Raw genomic sequence first — 16,572 nt, forward strand, 5'->3', positions numbered from 1 at the left:
ATGGAGATAATTTTATAACCCTGCTAGGTTTTGCTCTGAGGATAATGCGTTATGTAATACCTGCAAGTGGTGCTTGATTTATTTTCGCGATGAAGTAATTTCCCTTCTCCCTTTATCTCACTTTTCTGGTTATTTCTTGTCAAATATATTGAGTACATTGGTTATTAATATGTCCCATTCCCCCCTTTTTTTATAGCATAAATGGCTCTATTCATACTTCAAGTTCAAGGAGGTAATGTTAAGCGATTTTTAGGCAGAAATGGCAATCAAGGTCGAGTCACCGACCCAAGAGTGGCACAGTACAGGTCAGGTGATAAGACTAGTAGGGTTGGATATTTGGAAGAACTCTGCAAATAGAGGTAAAAATAATCAGACTTGCCCCTTCATGGATTTGGAATGGAAGACAGATGGTACCAGCTCATTCATCAATAGTAAATGCAAAGCTAAACTGCAGAGAGAAAAGCTAAAATGCTATCTATAGTTAGAGGAACATCTTGAATCCCACAAGACAACAAATCCCTTGAGTTCTGCTGGTTCCTGATGGCTCTGGAGGTCTAGTTCTGATGTTTATCCTTAAAATAACTCCTCTTTTAATCACAACGTTTACAGGCAGGTAAATCTGCCTTAGTGCAATGTAGGTCCTCATTAGGGATAGACTCTAGTTTTTAAACATAAGGGCATACTTATAGGGGAGCAGAAAGAACACTTGCTTATATAATCTCATTGCCCTGTCTTAATGCCATCATTAGGGAGCAAACGCTTTTTGCTTTGATTTCTAAAGAATGTGAAATTCTTAAAGAGATCATGTTAATATTAGCTTTGTTTATTATTTCAACAAAAATGCTCATCTTGAAAAATAGAATTTGTTCTGTCAATTGCCGGGGTGAAGTCTGAAGGTGGGGGAATCCAACAAATTATTGCCAAGAGTTTGTGAATGCAAACGAACACTAAGCTTTGGAAACTGAATAGTGTTTCTTTCACATATTGCATTATTTTTCAAATTCATGTCAATTCTATCACTATTAATAAAATATGAATTAATTTTAACATTGCTAAATTTACAGTAGCTATTTATCACTATGTGTTCTTTCGATCAACTACTAACCTTGAGAACTTGAAAAAGTTGTTGGCATTACAAAGTCTTAGAAGTATAAAGCAGTGCTGCTGAAAAAGATTGGGAGCACTTGACACAAACTGTAGCCCTGAGGAAACCTCGGTGGAATTGAATGGTAATTAGGTAGTCTGGGGGCATTGCAGACCCTGTTGGCTGGTGAGACTTTGGTGTGAGTCACATTTTTATTCCGATAAGTACCTACTTAGAACAATGTAAAGAGAGTGCCATATTTTGGATTAACTTCTTGGCTGTATTGTTAAGAGTCATCAAAAAAAAGAATAGATACTTGGTGTGGATTCTCTGTCTGAAGAATTATACCACCATTTACCCAGTGATTCATAAACAGTCTCTCTCTCCTCTTTTTCTCTCCTCACAAACACAGCCATGCTCCCCTATGATCTACCTCCTAAATTCTCTCAGATTTACGCATGTCTCTGAATTTGTGCTATATCAAAAGGAACATCACCTGTCATCTGGGCAACTGCAGTAGCCTCCAAACTGGTCTGTTTCCATCTAGCACCTTCCTAATCCATTCTCCAGAATTATGTTTTGAAAATGCAAGTCTGATCAAGTCACTTCCTTTCTAAAGCTTCCAATAGATTCCTACTGCTCTTAAGATGGAGTAAAATTGCTTAATACTGCTTGGAAGATTCTTCACAATCTGGAACCTGGCAACTTGCTACCTAACTCTTCAGCCTCATCCTAGTATCTAGTGCCATTCATCCAAGTCCCTTTTTAAGAAGCTCCAGTTTTTTAACAGGTTCACTATCCAATCCTGTCCTAGATTCCATTTGTTATTCTCTTTGTTATACATGTCCACAGGAGCATATTCTTCACCTTATTTTTCAGACTGATCAATTTTTAATCATCCGTTTATTGTGCCTTCCTTACCATAAACTCTATCAAGGAGTCTTTTTTTGCTTCTAACTCTTTTCCAATAGAGGGCTTAACACATAATAGACTCAATTAATGTTTGAACTGTTGAGTTGGATTAACTGTCATACTCTTACTGAAAAAAGTTTTGAGGACCAAAGAAGCAACTTAAGGAATCTATTGAAAACAGATTTGTTCTCCCATGTCTAAAATTTCTTAGTTCATAATATATCCTGTTTGTAGTGGCTCTTACCTTGTTCTACCTCATATGTTGTAATCCGAATCTCAGTTATGAACCAGGTATTATGGTATAGAGGATACAGAGATCTGCCTTCTAAAGCATACTAAAATATATTGCAAATTTCTGTGTTAATGACATCTTTTGACATAATGGAAGTTTACAATTCTATGGAATCAAATATCCCTATTATTTTATAGCTTCTTGATTGCTTATTTCTCATTATATCTAGGTTATACAAATGTCTCTTAGATTTTCTTCTGAGGCTTTAAAAAATTGAAGTCTTTAATATGCCCGGAATTCATTTTATGTAATGTGAGATAGGGGTTCAAATTTGATTATTTCCAAATGGTTAATCAGTTGTGCCAGTAGTACCATCCATTAAATAAGTTACATTCTTCCCACTCAATTGAAATGTCACCTTTGTTGATAATTCATAAAATCCTATAAACATGAAATATCTTTGTGGATACTCTATTTTGTTCCATTGGTCTACTTGTCTATTCATATACCTATTCTATATTATTTGGTTATAATGCTTGTGTGTTCTGGCATCTGGTAATACAAGCCTACCCTCACTCTTTTTTTAAATACCTCTAATCTTGAGAATGCAATCTTCCAGACAAACTTGAAGATCATGTAAAGCAACTTAAAAATGCCTAAAATAAAAATCCTTGTGGCATTATAATTGTTTTATGTATATATATATATATATGATACTTTCCTATTGTCTTTTAATTTTTAACTGTATTTTCTGTTCTTCAATAAGATTTATAGTTATACATAGGCACTTTTTCTTCTATTTTTTAATCCTAAATATTACCTTGGTTGCTACTGAACATAGAATTTTTTTTCTAATTTTCATTTCTGAATATTTGTGGTTAGCTAAAAGAAAAGATTACTTATTTTTGTAATTTATCTGATATCTAGTCTCCTTGTCCAGTTTTTATTAATTTTTGTTTTTACTTGAATCTTTGGATTTTCAATATATATAATCAGGAAAAGAGGTCAGTTTAATTTCTTTTCTGATGTTTCTCTTTGTTTACTCTGCTTATTTCATTTTTTTATTATACTGTTTTTGCATAGATAGATAGAAGTCTTTTACTTTTCTATGATGAGGAAGTCTATAAATATACAAAGATAAATCTGTATCTACTCCTGAGAAAACTGGCTCATTGCTAGAATTTTGCCCTATAACACTTAAATTACTTTAAAATTCTTATAAGTAAATGAATGTGATTTACCTATGTCATCCAGTAATAACAGGTAGAACTGGAAGGATATTAGATAAATTCTAGTTTACCACTACTCATTTTACATATGAGGAAACTAAAGCGCAACAAAAGAAAGTGATTTGAATAAGATGAAGAGCTAGAAGCGAAGCCTAGGCAACAATACCAAGGTTGCATGATCTCTGTAAAAGACGTAGTTGATTGGAACCTTAGGCATGAATTTAAAAAGCCATTGTTTTGTGTGCTGCTTTTAAAATATCACATTTTAAAGAACACATTGAATATCAAATTAAATATTTATTGTATCTTTAAAATTTTATTACTAGTATGGCAGAAGCTTCTAGTTTTCTCCAAGACTATTTTCCTCTTCTTCTTTAGTAATAAAACCCCTAATTTTTGGCAAGGGTTATGTTAAATGTGACTAAATTCTGGCCAATGGCATGTATGCCAATTTTCAGGTGTGACTTAGGGAAGTGTCCTTAACAGGGAAGGGTATGAAATTCATCTCCCTTTTCTCCTTCCTACTGGTTAGAAAGCAGACATGTGGCTACAGCCACAGTAGATCATGAGGTGCAAGCCACCTGCTAAGGATGGCTAGCCAAGCAAAAAGGCTGAAGGAGTGTGGGTCCCTGAGAAGTCGAGGTGCTAGGTCCCTGAAGCCACCCTGTCAGGGATTGCCTACCTCTGAGTTTCTTTACATGAGTGAGAAATAAATTTCTCTCTTATTTAAGCCATTGTTATCTGGGATCATCTATTATTTTAAGCTGAACTTAACTCTGATTTGCCAAGTAAATTAGGAGATATAACAATGAAAGTGGAAATACTTTAAAGATAATCTGCAAACTCTTGCTCCAGAAAAAAAAGCACATCATAGATGTTTGATATCAGAATTATGGTTATGACCTAAAGAGCTTTGAATTTTAAATAATGATCATAATAATGACAATGATAACAATAACAATAGCTGTGTATTGACTATTGCAGGGAGGCAGTGGAGAGGAGTTAAGAAATGGGGGTTAAGTCAGACTACCAGATGTGCTACTTTTTGGCTATGTGACTGTGAGCATGTCGCTTACTGTTTCTAAGTCTCAATTATCTTTATAATGGGTATAATGAAAATTCTTAGCATGAAGTTGCAATCATTAGATAAACACATGTAATGAAGTCAGTAAAAATTAGCCTCATGCAATATTATTGATCTTATCATTAAAACCCACCATTCCTACTACCTTTAAAGGCCAGGCATCAAATGACATCTATGTGGCAATATTTATAATTTAATTACCACAATAATACCATCACATAGGTATCATTATCTACATTTCACAGATAAAAGGATTTATAGGACTCAAAATATTTTGTGACTGACCTGGAATGGAACCTAGGCTTGATTATAAAATCATATTTCTTTTCACAATACTATGCTTAATTTGATTAAGATTTTATAACCTTTTAAAACATTAGGTCAGGACATATGCATTTCAAAGTATTCTCCTGCTATCATTGTATACTTTGGTTCCTGCTTCCTCTGTTAATAACAGCATTCCTACTCCCTTTGCCCTTTGTCTAGCTAATTCCTAGTCTTGACATCTCCAAAATTCATCTCATCTCCAATCCTCACCCTAGGAAAGTTTGGTTCTGTGTATCCCAAAAATGCTCCTGCAGCACTCTGTGCTTCTTTCATGGACTTGTAGAAGCACATCTGCTTCTTTCATGGACTTGTAGAAGCACTTGGGCGTATCTAATGACCTACACATCTACACCACAGGAAATCAACCACGGGTTTGGGAAGACCGAGTAACATGCAGGTGCTTGTAAATTTCTTTATCTGGAAACCGCCCAAGGGAACTTTGCATGAGAGGGTGAGCTTCCCTTGGAGATTTACCAACATCAAAAACTCTATTGTCCTCTGTTACTGGAGCCTTGTGAAGGAGGAATAAAATGGGAGATGCTAAATCCTGGGAGGAAGATCCATAATCCTCTTTTCAAAAAGAAATGCGGTAATAATCCTCCTTTGTCAGGCCCAGCAATGGTAAACAAGTGTTAGTAACAGTCTCAGGAGGCAAAACTGGAACTCCAGACCTCAGTGGATTTTTCTGGAGTCTATCATTTGAAACAGCCCCAAATAGGTCTCCCTGTTACACTTTCTTACAGCATTACTATTTTCTTCCATAGCGCTTAATTAATCTTAATTGTAAGTGATGCCATTTTGTGATTATTTGTTTAATATCCATTCCTCCAACTAGACTCTAATCTCTATGAGGGCAGGAATTATGGTTGTTTTAGTTCACTTAGTGCCAGGCAAATGATGTCCAATAAATATTTGTTGAAAGAACAAATGAATAGGTGAAACAGAGATAGTACCTCATACAAAAGCTACCTAGTGAATATAAAAACAAGGTGAGTAAAAAGAGCATCGATTCAATTTGGATTTTAGAGACCACAAATTTTCTGATTTTAGGCAAGTTGCTACATTTCTGTATCAATTTCTTCACCTCAAGTAGGGATAATATCTATTTCATTGGATTGTTGTGAAAATGAGTGAGGTAGTATGCATATAAAGCGCTTGGCAGAGTCCTTGGCAAAGAGATGATATGTGCTAATGATCATTTACAAACATGACATCCTTAAAAAAAAGCCATCTCTTCATCTTTCTCCTTTGCTGGATTAACTGAGGAGACTTTTGGAACACCTGAATGTTCTAAGGTGTAATAATCTGTGAAATGTGAAAAGACCTTGTATGACTAAACTCAGGCAGATGTAAGCTCCTTTTGCCCCTGAAATGTCTTTCTCCTTTGGCCAGAAATTCTCACCTTCCTATTCCATCTCTTAGAGACCATTTGGTGTCCTTTGATTCATGCAATGTCTGTATATTGAGAATCTATAGAATGTTAAGCACAGAACTGGGCTCTGAAAATAATACACTGGTGAACTAGACAAGAAATGTTCAGCCTAAGAGCTTTATTTAAATGTGAATAAGTCCTGGAAAGAACTATGGGACTTAGTTATACACATGCCGCTGTGAACAATGGTAACTATCTGGTTTTGCACATTTACCGTATCCCCTAATCTGTCCTAAGTATGTTACATGCACAATCCCATCTAACCTTTACAAGGACTATGTGAAATAGACTTAACGGTTTCTGTTTCACAGGCGAGGAATCAGAAGCCATGGAGCTTCTGATGTAGGGGTTTGAATTAAGGTCTGTGTGACACTACAGCCACAATTTTCCTTCTATCATGATGTCTGCCTACCAATGACTTTTTTTTTTTGAGACGGAGTCTTGCTGTGTCGCCCAGGCTGGAGTGCAGTGGCGCAATCTCGGCTCACTGCAAGCTCCATCTCCTGGGTTGCCGCCATTCTTCCCTTCAGCTTCCCGAGTAGCTGGGACTACAGGCGCCCACCACAACGCCCGGCTAATTTTTTGTATTTTTAGTAGAGATGGGTTTCACCGTGTTAGCCAGGATGGTCTCGATCTCCTGACCTTGTGATCCGCCCGCCTTGGCCTCCCAAAGTGCTGGGATTACAGATGTGTGAGCCACCATGCTCAGCCACCGATGACTTTTAATGGTCCAATTGATTTAAGAAGTGATGAACTGGCATATTTAATAATTTACTTCCTTTTATTAGATTATACCCATATATGGTTGTTCAATTGAATAAACATGGTTCTTATAATAACTGATGTAAAAGTAGGGGTTCATAAACGTTACATTTTCACTGGCATATGGACAATGCCTACATTTGTTACAAAGATCTTTTAAAAACTACCTTTAAAATGGAAGTAAAAGTCAGGGTCCAAGAGTTCTTCTCTTAGACCTAGGGTGTAAAACTCACAGATCCTGAATGACAATGTGTTCGTATTGGTTATTTTGTTTGATACCATATTTTAAAAGGCAAAGAAGCGAGGCAAGTATTCTGCTTCGTCAAAATACCATCATTTTAACACTCATGTAACACCTGGCCCGTTTCATTTAGCTCTTGCTTTAGACCATCAGCTTCTTGAAAAAAGATATTTGTCTTAAGGATCTTTATGTCTCTGGGGCTAAATTCAATTTCTGGCATACAGCAGAAGCAAAAGAAATGTTTGCTATATGAGTGAGAAAAAAATCCTATGGTTAAGAGTTTCCTCCAAGTATTACAGTAGGGTTGGCTCTGGTAAGAGACAGGACAAACTGAGCAAATGAAATTTGTCATTCACTACCTCCTGGGAACCCAAGAGCCTTCTATTTAGTTTATTTTAACTAAGCTCTCTTTCGAGAAAAAATGATTAGAAATTTATTTAAGCTAAAACATAAATGAGTGAATTCTGTTTTAAAGCACCTAACGATGTTCCCTGAGGACTATTTAGGTATACGGAATTTTGAGAAATTCAAAGATTAATGAGGCGCTGAGTCTACATTCTAGGAATTCACAGACTGTTCAGGAATACTACTACTGGATATGATGAAGAAGATAAAGATGAAGATGATAATGATGATGATAGTATCAGTAGTAGCAATGATCATACAGGCAAAGCATGGCATAAAAACTCTATTAATCAGTACTCCAGGATCTCAGCCTAGACTTGGCTCTTGTTTCTGTTTCCTGCTCCAAAACAAAGTGACAGAAATAATGGACTTCTGGACAATTGCAGGTGGGTTTTGATTAGAAGAGGCTTTTCGAGTTTCTGAAAGGAATGTAGCCATCTGCTCATAAAGCTGGCACTGAGAATTGCTAACTAGTTTAGGTGAATTTTCCTCAATGTTCTAAGTGTTATGACCCCTCAGGCCTAGTTTCTAGGGCCCAAGCCTCTGCCATAAAAAGCAGCAAACCTACATTCAAATTTCTCACTCTGTTAGAGATGGGCAGAAATCTATGCTGAGGACCCTATGCAGCCTGTAGTCAGTTATGTGCACAAAGATTTTCCTTTAAGTGGTATTTTAAAAGTTAAAATTTATAACAATAAGAGAACAGTGAGCGAAACCTTGTTCATATATATGATGGAGTGTAATCCAAGTATTTAAAATATACATTTGCAAAGAATTTTAATTGAAAAGATCATGTTTCTGCTATAATGTTATGAAAAATGTAGAATAAAAATTTTAAAGAAATGAGCAGTCTCTATTAGCAAACAACGAAAATGGAGGAAAATATAACTTAGTAATAGATTGCAGGTGATTTTTATTCTTTTTTCTGTTTTGTTTTCCAAATTTTCACAATGAGCGAATATTATTCTTTTTACTTAAAAAAGGCAAATTCCCAACCCTCACTGAGGCTCACTTAAGAGCTGTTATAGAGAGTAGCAACTTGAAGGACCAGGTATCTGATAAATGAATTACCTGGAATGCCAATAGCAGTCCTCTTTAGTTCTAGTGTTTAGAGTTTTGTTAAGTGAGTTTATAAAACTAGAAAAAAAAAGTGTTCTGAAAGAAAAAGTAATGTTTTCTTCATTTAATTATAAAAAAAGAATCCTGTACTTCTAATCCTAGACAACCACAAAATGAATATTCTCACTGTTACAATGAAGTGATCTCAATCTCCATGATAACAATCAGTGGTATCCAAGCTAGATACAAATTCAAAGAAATGACTTTATTCCTAATTATCTACCATAGGAACAAACAATCACAATTCAGACAAGATAGCTGGAATACTGTGTAGATTTTTAGCCTTCCCTCTATGATGTCATCTCTCAGTGAGTTTCCATTTACAGATGTACAACCTCATAGACCTGTTACAAAGATTTGGGTACTCCTTACCAGCAACCTCCAGTTGGCATTTGAGGAGGTGATTCTCAGATAACGTAGAGGTTGCTCACTTTACATTCTCTAAATAAGTAGTCATAAGCAGTACACTGTCATTGCACTATGAGCCCTTATAAATACTGTGTGCTGAATTCATCTACCCATTGTCTACATAAAGTATCCATTAACTTCATACATGGTTTTTAGATGTACGCAGTGCAAAAGATGGTCTGTTGGCTATGCTCAGTTCCCTACTTCTTTATTATGAATTTATTTAACTCCTCAATTTAAGAGCTCTTGGAGTGAGGACAGCAAATACTACTAATTCTTTATTAAAAACAAACTAATAATAACCATCAATGAGTTTCAAATAAAAGAGAGGATTCTGCTAAGCATTTAATGGATATTATTTCTAGTCCTCACAACAATTTTGCGATATACATTATAATTTGGATTTAACAAATAAGACTGGGGCTCAGAGAGATTAAATTATTTGACTAAGGCCATGAAGACATTAAGTAGTGGAATTAGAATTCAAGTTTGGTTCTGACATATAGTCCAGTATTTTTCCATTTTCCCATGTTGCTGATGTTTGATCTTAGATTTTTTTTTTCAAAACTTCCATTTTACACCTTAAGAACCAGACTTTGAGGAATGAAGTAACTTGCCCAAGTTCATATGAAAACAAAACAAACTCAAATCTAAATCAAATTAACTGCCCTTGTTTTTTAAAATTATGTTACCAGTGCAACATAATAGCAATCACTGCTAATACGATGTATGCCATATTTTAATTTTTTCTATTCGTTTTAATTGTATGAGGTTAAAGATATTTTATAATATTGTCATTTTTCTGAATTTGAGATAATTTTGAAGTTACAGATTTTCTTCCTTTTCATATGGGAAACTGCAGAACTGTAAACATGTCAGTGGGGAAGATTCAGAGCCATTAGTCATTAGCCACTTTGGCACAACTGTGGTCAAATATCCATCCAGGAACAAAATGGGAATGCTCTCAAAAGATCAGTTGCCAAAGCACTTCAAGAAGTTTCCACTTAATAACAAGGTCAGCCTTCTTGGTCTACTATTCCATTTTTCCTTTTTCTTTCCTCCTTCCCTCTTGCTCTTTCTTTCTCTCTTTCCCCCTCCCCCTCTTTTTATAGGAAACTAATATTCACTGAAGATCTTGTATATGCAAGAGACTGTTCTAAGCACTTTCAAAGACATTATGTTTATCCTTACAATTAATCTCAGGAGTACGATTTTCATTTTCCAAAACTTAGACAACTTGTCCAGAGTGATAAGGCCCAACTTTAAAGCCACATCTCTTTAATCCACAATATACTTCTCTCTAGTGAGATGCAGTCATGTCTCACATAAACAGGCTGCTATCTTTTCAACAACTGGGATGGAGGTACAGACTTAATTGACACCCTGATTCAAAAAAACTATAAAAATACTTAGGAGATTTGAACACTGGCTTTATATTTGATGATATTAAGTGATTTTTTTTTTTTTTTTTGCTGTGTTAATTGTATTGTGGATATATGTAAACTATTACACACAAGATGATATGCCTAAGATATGTCTTAATTCTTTCAAATCAACCCATTAGAGAGAGGAAGGATGGGGACAGAAATGAAACAAAGTGGCCTTAATACTGATTAACATTGGGTGATGGGTACATGGGGGCTTATTATATTATTCTCTCCAAATATGTACGCTTTCCCTAATAAAAAAATTAAAAAAATAAAAAGACGTGTGTAGGTTGGTTGTAGTTTGGTAGAACAAGAGGATTTTAGGTTTGAACAACACATTTATGACTTAATATCTACGTGACCTTGGGCAAATTACTTTCATCTCGAGACAAAATTTCTCAGTCATAAAATGAAGCTTACCTTGTAGACACTTACCTTGCAAAGCTGTAAGTAATGAAGTAACGTGTGTAAGTATCCAACACAGAGCACTGTACATGCTAAGTTTTTTTTTGTTTGTTTTTTGTTGTTTTTTTTTGAGACGGACGGAGTCTCACCCTGTCGCCCAGGCTGGAGTGCAGTGGTGCGATCTCGGCTCACTGCAAGCTCCGCCTCCCGTGTTCCCCTAATTCTCTTGCCTCAGCCTCCTGAGTAACTGAGACTACAGGCACCCGCCACCACGCCCGGGCTAATTTTTTGTAATTTTTAGGAGAGACGGGGTTTCACCATGTTAGCCAGGATGGTCTCGATCTCCTGACCTCGTGATCCACCTGCCTCGGCCTCTCAAAGTGCTGGGATTACAAGGGTGAACCACCGAGCCTGGCCTTCTTCTTCTTCTTTTTTTTTTTTTCATAAAATTGCTAGCTATTATTATTATAAGGCATACATGATCTGTGCTTTCATTTACTTGCTCTTGAGACCTAGCCTAGAGATAACTTTCAATATTCAGATTAATTCAGTTTTGGCTAACAGCCAAAGACAAGTGATATAGGTAAGCCCTTTATGTACATGGTCTTCTACTGAGCACCTCTTTGGAAGAATGTCAGCTTTCCCCGTTTCTCCTATGCCACTGGTGACTTGAATCTAGATCAATTTCCTCTGTCCTCTTCCAGTTCATATGGATTTCTTCTAATACCCATACCAGCAATTCTGGCCTAGGCCTCTTGTTTTAAGAATGAATCATATACCATTTTATATTATTCCTTGTATAGCCACTTTATCAAAGTATTGGCTATATTATTCTCTCATCACTGCTACAAATATGCTCTATCATGCCTTCCTTCCCCATCCCAAGATGATATCTTGGACTGATTTATATTTTTTCAGTCACTTTTAGTTATCAGATAAGTTGTTGTTTCTAGATATTTAAAAAGTTTAGTCTAACTTAAATATAAATTTCCACTCTACCAATTCAGTCTTTCCTTAACTAGGATTTCAATCTAGCAGTGGGGAGAGGGGGTAATCTGTTCTTTTGTCCTGCTTGCTTCCCTCTTCTATTATTTGCTCTGCTGCTTCTAGGGAGGGGGCAGAGAAGGAGACTATATAGGAAATGGACAAGGTCTTACTTGACTGGTGCCTGTGTAACCTGGCACTCTGTGAGTCTGATGCCCAAATGCTTTGCCATTACCCTGGGGTGTTTGAGGACTCTTTAACAACTCCTGACTGGGAAGTTCCAAACTTCACAATTTATTGATGGGTCAATGCACAATTGACTTACTGCTCCACCTATTCTGCTGGCCTCAATGATACTGCTCTCTAAAGGGGACTTAGACATGTATCAGACATGATTTCTTCCCTCAAGAAATTTCCAGTTTTATGTGAGAGCTGGCATGTATACAGCGATTATGTGTTTAGATGTGCTAAGAGAACTGAGAAGTAACTTTTGGCTGCATTCCCTTAGAATGACTGGGTTAGGATATCTAAGGAAGGTTCAGATTTTTATCATCAGAGCAGCTCCTGTGAAGTGATTTCCATAGTCCTTGAAGAAAACTCATCTCTGTTCATGAGTTCAAGAGCTTATCCAAGACAGAGTACCTGTGTTTGCATGCACATGTGGGTCTCTTTTGTTTCTCCTGTTGGTCTTACTGTCTTTACATTGTTTGGATCTGTATATGCATGCTGATTCCTGGAAGGGAAGTCCCAGTTACCCTCATAGGCTTTTCTTAACCCCAGTAGGATGAAAATCTTATTTCCAAAGCTTCCCTGCTAGAACAACACATAAGCTTGACTGTGGATGGTTTTGTTTAAGGGTCTCTTTAGAAGCCAAGACATGCTCACACCACTGAGAAATGGCTGTGGGCTCAAGTTCTACAACCACAGCACGAGAAATCCAGAGGCAAATTTAAAAGATACAGATGTGTCTCAATTTAGGCTTTTCCTTCTAGATTATTTTACTTCAAAATCATTTTTTCAATTTAACTGTGAAGACCTAGTTATCATAGATCTATCATTGTATCCCAAGACCTACAGTAGGGGCGGAGAGAAGACAGGGGACTTATTTCAGCAGATATAACCATAATATAATAATTTGCAGAAGATCAATACTTTGATTATAAATCACCTTTTTTAAATCTCAAATTTTAAAGTTGAATGATATAAACAATAAATTCTTTATTAACCAATAAATTCTGCTATTATGCAATCTGTGGAGTATGTTCACAATAACTCATAACTAGAAAGGGCAGGTGATATCATACTTATTCTCACATGAGGAAACTAAAACTCAGAGAAGTTAAGTAAGTCTTCCATGGCCACACACTATGATGCCTAAAGCACAGGTGTGATGCCTAAAACACACATCTAATGACTACTAAGTTTGTGTACTTTCTATTACATAGTTCAGCTTTTGTCTTTCTAAACCAGTTTTTCCAGCTGAGTTCTTCAGAATGACAATGAAATGTTGATAAGTATATTTTCACATAAGTTTCCTGTACAAACAGGTGTGGAAATATACAATTAATCAAAGCTAAACAGAATCAGTGGTCTTTACCACAGGACCACTCAGACTTATTATTAACATGAAAATGAGCACTGGGAATATCTAAGAGTGGGATGTAGTAAGCATTTTCCCCCAAAGAAGTGTTTCAAAAAACTCTTTGTTTCTATAAAGATATATTTCCAAAACCCTGATAGGTATTCTTACCACTGAATTTAAACCATCCTCCCTTTCAACCATGCACTTGATCTAGAATGAGGAAATTTCAATAGGGCTTCCTTTTTAATGCTGTCTTGTAAGTAATGATTTGTTATAAAGCTATTACTCTTAAATATTTTGCTTAAAACTGCACAAAACAATCTATTACAGTACATTGAACATATTGTGTATATATCATGTATGTATGTATGTATCCATCTATCTAGATGTATGTGCATCTCTACCTCACCCCTACTTTGAGTACCATTCTCTGCACTTGGTCAATCTGCGTTAGTGCACACTTGTACAAACACTCAGGAAATGAAGGTTCTGATAGGCTAAACCTGATCTGAACATGTTCTGCAACATGTGTTGTGTGTATGGCCCCCCTTTTCCATCATTTATTTGGTGTTATTTGAGAAGCATTTGTTTGATAAACAAAAGATACGCAAGTGATATCGCCAGATCCTGCATAAGAGTTGAGGTATAGGCATCTCCTGGAGTGTTTAACAGGTGCTCAGGGCACCTTGGGGGAAAAGGTAAAGGAAAAGAGAGGATAAAAATCAGAAGATAATTAAGCACTGTCAGATGTTCTCTGACATTATTTACGAAGAGCACCACAGAATCACTGGAGCTGGGAGGACTGTTCATCAACTGAACGTTAGTCACTAGAGGCTCTGAAAACTTTAGCAGAAAACATGTCTTAAACAAATGAAAGAGGTTTTCTAAACAGATGCAGGAACGCAGGCCTAAGGTAGGGCATTGATTCAGTTAACACACCCTTTCTAGGACTGCACTCACCATGCTACCTGGGATAAGTGTATGTTAGCTATTATTTAACTATGAGCCAATTAGGACAAATATACTTGGAAAAAAAATGCAGCAGGACATCTAGAACACTAACCTAGGAGAAACGGTGAAATGTAGACTGAGAAGGTGATCAGAAAAGATAAGATGTAGGCAGGAGAAAAGATTGGGGTGTGCAGGGGGAGAAGGAATTATTTATGTTCCAAGTTCTTTCAGGTATTATATACATATTACTATATTAGGCCTTCAACATTCATGTAAGATAACTGCATTATCCCTATTTTCACCAGTGAGAAAATAAACTCAAAAGATTAATTAGAACAATAACCCTACTCAATTCTGTGAATCATCCAAGAGTTGTCCTATTATACAAATAAATCTCAGAATTCAGGTGCAAGTTTTGTAGACTTCAAAAAGAGAAAAAGATGCCCTTTTTTATCTACAGATTAGAAATATACCTGAAATTTCCTAGGAAATTGGGCAGGAAATAGAGGAAGAAGGAGGGAAATCCTGAAGAAAATTGAAAAGGCTCTTTGAGGAGTTAAGAACAGTAAGGCCATTTTGGATTTGATGTGTGTGGGGATGGGGGGTGGGGGAAATGTGCAGAGGGGCTAGAAACATTTTTTTGGTTTCAGTAGGAAAGAGCAGTTGGAAGGTATCTTTTCTTTATTGTAAAAGCCTGGGAGAAAAGAATGAAAAAGTAGCTCATAGAAGACTCTTCCCACAGATACACATTGAATGATTAGTCATGAAATAGGTTGGAAAAATAGAGGAGGTGTGGGGAGAGTATCAGATAGAAATCCTGTTTTGGGAAAGTATTAAAAGATAGAAGTATCACAGTATAATATTTAACCAAAAAATCAGGGCTCCTGAAATGTTTTTTATTGAAGTTCAGTGATCAACTGTGGGTGCAGGTTGGGGGAGAAGGGAAACATGTTATTTAGCTACACTGAACAGTAATTCATAGATAATCTTAAAATATATCCAATAAGGAAATAAACTTAAACATTTCCTTTCAGTTCCATATTCAGGTCACAATTATATGCTGGCATTATATAGCAGGGTGATGATGATAAAGTAAAGGCGTAATGGAAAGGGGACGCATTTAAAGAAGGAATAAGGGAAACAAAATTTGAAGTCTTAGTGGAGGCATTTATTTCATTCTGAAATAATTCTGTGCATTCATACCACCTTTTCGTTTCACTTGACTTAAAATTGCATTTATCTGTCTTCTCCATTAGGCATAAATTCTTGAAGGCTGGGATTGTATCTTACTTAATTTTGTTCTACAGTGACTACACAGAGCTTGGCACACTTACTCAATAAATCTAAGTTTTATAAGGTAGGGTAAGCACTGTAAACTGTTCACTATTTGATTCCTTATTTAGAAGTTCTGCAATGAATGGAGATTGCTTCAACTCAGTGACCAAAGTGTCTTATGAGCTATTGATTTCTGATTAAAGTGATGCTAATGATAAGGATAAATATTATTTATTATACATTTTCAATAATAAGCCATTATATTCTTTACATATATAATCTTCTATTTTCTGTTCAAGAATCCTGTGAATTACTATTAGAAACTGAGGCTGAGAGTTTAAACAATTTATTCAACGTCACAGAACTAATAAACTATGGCCCTGGGAATTTTTTGTCTAAGTATTAATATACCTAGCTTGAGAACTTTGTACTTCCTCTCATAATTTTCTCTGAGCCAACTGAAATCATGGTTAGAAGTTTTCCCATTCACAAACTAAAAATGAGGAAAGACTAACAGTTTAGTGGTTTTCATCTCACTCTGAAGAATCAATACCTTTATAATCATTTAAAAGAATAACAATTTTATACACAGGATTTAAGTTTACTTCACAATTTCCTTTCATTTTTCATAAAATTTTTCATATGAACAAGAAAGCAAAAAACATCAAGCACTTTATATAAAGTTACAGAAACTCTTGAACTTCTGGAATTAA

The 16,572-nt window shown here is 35.9% G+C and overlaps 1 protein-coding gene across 4 annotated transcripts in view; it reads right to left on the reverse strand.

Moving 5' to 3' along the window:
* The window catches only part of VSNL1 (visinin like 1), a 114,854-nt gene that overhangs the window by 90,389 nt on the left and 7,893 nt on the right, over window positions 1–16,572 (reverse strand). The window lies entirely within an intron of this gene.

This window comes from Trachypithecus francoisi, unplaced genomic scaffold (genome assembly GCF_009764315.1).
Source record: "Trachypithecus francoisi isolate TF-2019V2 unplaced genomic scaffold, Tfra_2.0 Lachesis_group17, whole genome shotgun sequence".
Lineage (NCBI taxonomy): Eukaryota > Metazoa > Chordata > Mammalia > Primates > Cercopithecidae > Trachypithecus > Trachypithecus francoisi.